This window comes from Herpailurus yagouaroundi, unplaced genomic scaffold (genome assembly GCF_014898765.1).
Source record: "Herpailurus yagouaroundi ecotype Mexico unplaced genomic scaffold, PumYag 185, whole genome shotgun sequence".
In the NCBI taxonomy this organism is placed as follows: domain Eukaryota; kingdom Metazoa; phylum Chordata; class Mammalia; order Carnivora; family Felidae; genus Herpailurus; species Herpailurus yagouaroundi.
The window spans coordinates 14473661-14479128 of NW_024412416.1; positions in this window are offsets into that span (position 1 = coordinate 14473661).

A 5468-nucleotide genomic window follows, 5' to 3' on the forward strand; every position below is an offset into this window, starting at 1 on the left:
CAATGAAATACTTCAACATAACTATAGAAAAGGCTTACTTCTGGTGTCACTTCATTATGTGAAGGAAGCGAGAACAGAAAATAGTATGATAAGAGGCCTAAAAGAGGAGTCACAGCACGGCACCTTTATGGGGAAAAGAGATAACTTTGGATGGGAGGAGGTTAGAATGTGAGAGGCAAGGGGTAGGAAATGACCCTAGAGTCCAGCATCAACTAATCTTCTTAAATTTACAAACTCATTTTGGGCTCTTTTCATCCTTTTTGCATGCTATAGTACAAAATGTATTTCTAAGTAAAATAAGCATTTCATTTTGGACGAGGGTATTTTTGAAATTTATGGTAAGTTTTATTTGACACAATCTCTAATGATATTTACAATATAAGTGTAGTAACTACAAAGCACGATGGGTATCTTAGAGCAGGTTCCTGGAAAGATTTTATACGGAAAGATGATTGAGAAGTGCCCTTAGCATCAACTCTTGTAGAGAAAGGAAGGAAGTAGGATTGTGCCGACGGATAAATGCAATTTGGAAGGCATCAACCCAATTCCAAGATCCCCTGGAGAGTTTTGGAGGTGGATCATCACTTGGAAATTGCCTGCCTTGAGGCAAAAAGGCTGAACTTTTGGCCTCGGTATTACCAGTCACGGGGCTGTGCTTCCATTAGGGGAAAATTTACAAATCTGGGCTAGGGAGTTCTTTTCACCTGAGGGCAATTCCTAAAAATGGAATCAACAGAGAGCTGTTAGCGACAATGTTTCTAATTGGTAGGGGAAGGAGTGACTTAGTTCTGAAGGATGAATGTATGTATGTGGTCCACCATAATATCTAGTATAGGGGTTAAGAACATGTTTCTGGAGACAAACGATGTAGTTTTATCTGCTGCCTCCATATTGTATTATGCATGAATTTGGGTAAGTTAATGAAGTAGTCAGAAGTCTCCATTTTGCCATAGGTCCTACTCAATGAAATAAGATGACTACAGCAGAAGGAGAAGAAGGAGAAGGAGAAGGAGAAGAAGGGAAAAAAGGAGGAAGAGAAGAAGAAGAAGAAGAAGAAGAAGAAGAAGAAGAAGAAGAAGGAGAAGGGAAAGAGAAGAAGATTATATTTAACGAATAAGTGAACTTTAAAAACTTATAAGATGTAAAGTTAATATTGTAAGTATTAAAAGATCCGTAGTATTTCTATATACTAACATTAAACAACTAGAAAAAATTAAAAAAATTCAACTTATAATCACATCAAAAGTACTCATATTAAACACTTTGGAATAACTCTAACAAAAAGTAGACAAAAACCTCTATACTGAAAACTACAGAACAGTATCGAGAAAACTTGGGAAAAGATACAAATAAACGGAGAGATGTATCATGCCAATTCTCCCTAACTTGATCTAAATATTGAATGCAATTCCTACCAAAAAGATATTTTGAAAAAATAAGCAACTGTATTCTCAAATACATGATCAAGAAAAACACATTTTAAAAAGAACAAAATTGGACAACTGACCCAATCTGATTTCAAAGCTTACTCTACAGCTATGATAGTAATGGATCCATAATCAATTTTTGGCTATGACAAGTCAAACTAATTGGGAAAGAAAAATCTGGATATCCATATGATTTCTTTTTCAAGCTATGGTGCATGCGGGCACGCACTGGCACACACACACCCACACACACACACTCTCTCTCTCTCTATCTCTCTCTCTCTCTCTCACACATACACACACACACACACACACACACATTTCACAATGAATCATAGACCTAAACATGAAACTCAGACACAAACAGATTCTAATATAAAACAGTAAAATATCAGGGATCCTGGTGGCTCAGTTGGTCAGGCTGCCGACTTTAGCCACCATGATCATGATCAAGGTCATGATCTTGTGGTCTGTGGGTTCATGCCTCGTGCCAGGCTCTGTGCTGGCAGCTCAGAGCCTGGGGCCTGCTTCCGATTCTGTGTCTCCCTCTCTCTCTGACCCTCCCCCACTGGCACTCTCTGTCTGTCTCTTTCTCAAATAATAAACATTAAAAAAAAACAGTAAAATATCTACATGGTTTTGAGAGAATTTTCTTGGGCATGCTATATAAAGCACTAACCCATATGAAAAAATAAGTTATAAAATTGGACTTCATCAATTAAAAACACTTAATTTTCAAAAGACCATGAGAAAGCAAACAGAGAGGCCATACACTGGTAAAACATATTCTTATATTTTTTTTTCAACGTTTATTTATTTTTGGGACAGAGAGAGACAGAGCATGAACGGGTGAGGGGCAGAGAGAGAGGGAGACACAGAGTCGGAAACAGGCTCCAGGCTCTGAGCCATCAGCCCAGAGCCTGACGCGGGGCTCGAACTCACTGACCGCGAGATCGTGACCCGGCTGAAGTCGGACGCTTAACCGACTGCGCCACCCAGGCGCCCCAGTAAAACATATTCTCATATGTATCTGACAAAGGTCCTGTATCCAGAATATGTAAAGAATTCCTACAAATCTACAATAACACAAAAGCAACCAATTTAAAAATGGGCAAAGTGCATGAACAGATACTTCACATGTTACTGGGCACTCGGCATCATTAGTCACAAAGGCGAATGCAATTCACAACGACAACACTAAATGATGCCAAGGATATGGAACTACATTGCAGGAGGAAATTTAAAATGATAATACCCTCCTGGGAACTGTTTGGTAGCGTCTAATACCTGAAGACCCAGCAGTTCTAGTTCTATACATTTACCCAAGAAAACTTAAAATGTATTTCTAACCTGTCAAAAAGAATTTTCATAGCAAACTTATTCTCGATAGCCCCAAACTGGAAACAACCCAAACGTTTCATAACAGGATAATGGTGAAACGACTTGTGGTATATCCATACAAAGAGCGAACAGTTGCCATAGAAAGGAATGAGCTACAGTGCGTGGAATAGCATGGATGAGTCTCCAAAACGTGACATTACGTAAAACACATATTATATATTTTCACTTACTTGAATTGTAAGAATAGGCAAAACGAATGTATGGTGATTAAAATAAGGAAGTAGTTTCTTGGGGTGGTATGGAGACCTGGTTGGAAAGAGACCCAAGGGAACCTTTTGAAATGATGTGATTTTTTTTTTAATTTTTTTAACGTTTATTTATTTTTGAGACAGAGAGAGACAGAGCATGAACGGGGGAGGGGCAGAGACAGAGGGAGACACAGAATCGGAAGCAGGCTCCAGGCTCTGAGCCATCAGCCCAGAGCCCGACGCAGGGCTCGAACTCACGGACCGCGGGATCGTGACCTGAGTTGAAATCGGATGCTTAACCGACTGAGCCACCCAGGCGCCCCTGAAATGATGTGATTTTATTTTGCGGATGACTAAACAGATGCCTCCAGTTTGTCAAAACTCATCAAACTAAACCCATACATCTATGCATTTTGTTTTCTAATTTATACCTTGGTTATATCTCAAAAGTACCTCGAAACCTCAATGTTTGGTGTGTCTTCCGTTTTGTGTGTAAAATAAACACCAGCAGGTCTTACCTGTTGTCACAATTTGGGGTTTGGGAATAACACAGATGACAAGTTTGCCACCAGGTATTGGGGATGCCGTGGACGGACTCCCCCCCAAAACTACCACCCCCCACACAGGGCTGAGGTACTCATTTCTTAACCTGATGAGAGAGTTGACAGGTGAATTTTATCTCCCAGCAAATACCCTTCCCCGAAGGACACATTCCATTCCCAGGATCATCCTGTATCAATAACTAGTAAATGCAGAGACATAAAAGCCTGTTGCCCCGGCTCAAGACAACTCCTCGGGGCCATCCCAACTCCAGGGTTTCCTGTTTGGTATTGTCTGAGGCAGTTACAATATTATCACAATTACATCACAGCTCAACTTCCCCCCGCTGCTCCGTCCTGTTTCCATTATTCCACACAGTTGTTGATCTCAAGATGCTTCCAAATAAACTTCCTGCATGCCAGTATCCACCTCTCGATCTGTTTCCCGGTACAGCCAACCTACAGCAGTTGGTGCCAAAAGCATCCCAAGAAAACAGACTCTAAAAATGGGATCTGGGAGTGGGGGGTGGGGTGGGGGGTGGGGGACAGACCTCCTCTGGCTGGCATTGTAAATCCAATCACTCCTGGGAGGTGAGTCCTTGAGGACCTCGCACTGATGGCTTACCTGCTGAAGGGAACGCTTTCCCTGAAACAATGAAGCAAGTGTTTGAGAATCGTGAGGTCCGTTGTCATCGTAAGAACAATGGAATTCGATGGCCAAGGCTAGAGGCCACCAAGGCTTTGGAGAAAGACAGTGAGATGCTGCAGGTGATTAACGAATCATTAAAGGTCCAAAGTGAAAGCCAGAGACCTCTGACAAATTACAAAAGATTCTCCTGTGTAGTTGCTGGACAAAAGCACGGAGAACCAGACCTGAAACTTAATGTTATGAGTAGTGGGGCTCCAGACAGGGTGTAGGGTTGAATTCTCAGCTCTGACAGATCTAGTACCAAAAGAAAAAAGTGGGGGAGGTTGCTGCGATTGGGATGGAGTGAGACCCTAAGAATTAGGATAGGGATGTCTGAGGTTTTTCATCAAAAACCTTGAACCTCCAGATCCGCCGAACCCCCTGTAGGCCAATGCAAATAGTCTCCTCCTCCCTGTGAAAAGCTAGAACTCCCTTCTTTCATGGAGACTATACAGAATTTTCTGCCCTGCAGAACAACCATGTGTCCCCTTCAGGATCTGCTTATGATTCATTTTTAGCCATTAGACCACTAACAAGAGATAAAACACGATGATACCTAGCCAGCAAATTGCCGAGCCTGCCAAGAGAGGAAATGAATTTGCTATAGGACCATAAGACAGAAGCCGGGAGATTATATACGGAACCAGACTCACAGGAGACTGAAGTAAGCCGAGCAGAATGTAAGTTTGCACACAGAGAGTTTGCAAAATGCAAACGCCACCAGGAATATGACATATAATACTCTGGCAAAGACCTTGGGTGGGGATTTTAACACAGTGTTAGGACGTCTCTTAGAAGCTTGGGGAAATCAATGACCCTCTGTAGGTTGAATAGAAGTGTCACAATGGCCATCGTAGACCATGTAAAAAGGAATCCAAAGGCTCAGAGGATGCACATGTTAGAGTTGGTGTCCTATGTGAGACTGGAAGACCTGCCAACTGACTATATTCTGCGGGTGACACTACAGGTCACCCTGCCCATGTAACTGCCAGAATTCCCAGTGGCTGAGGAGGGGCACCAGAATTCCCAGTGGCTGAGGGCGGGCCAGTATTGACAGGAGAAGATCCTATTTGGAAATAGGATGGGAAGATAGAATTCAGAAAGAGTTGAGAATCAGTGGCAGCACTTATATATTCAAAGTTTTCTCGGGGCACCTGGGTGGCACATTCAGTTGGTTAGGCATCTGACTTGGGCTCAGGTCATGATCTCACCGTTCTGGGTTCGA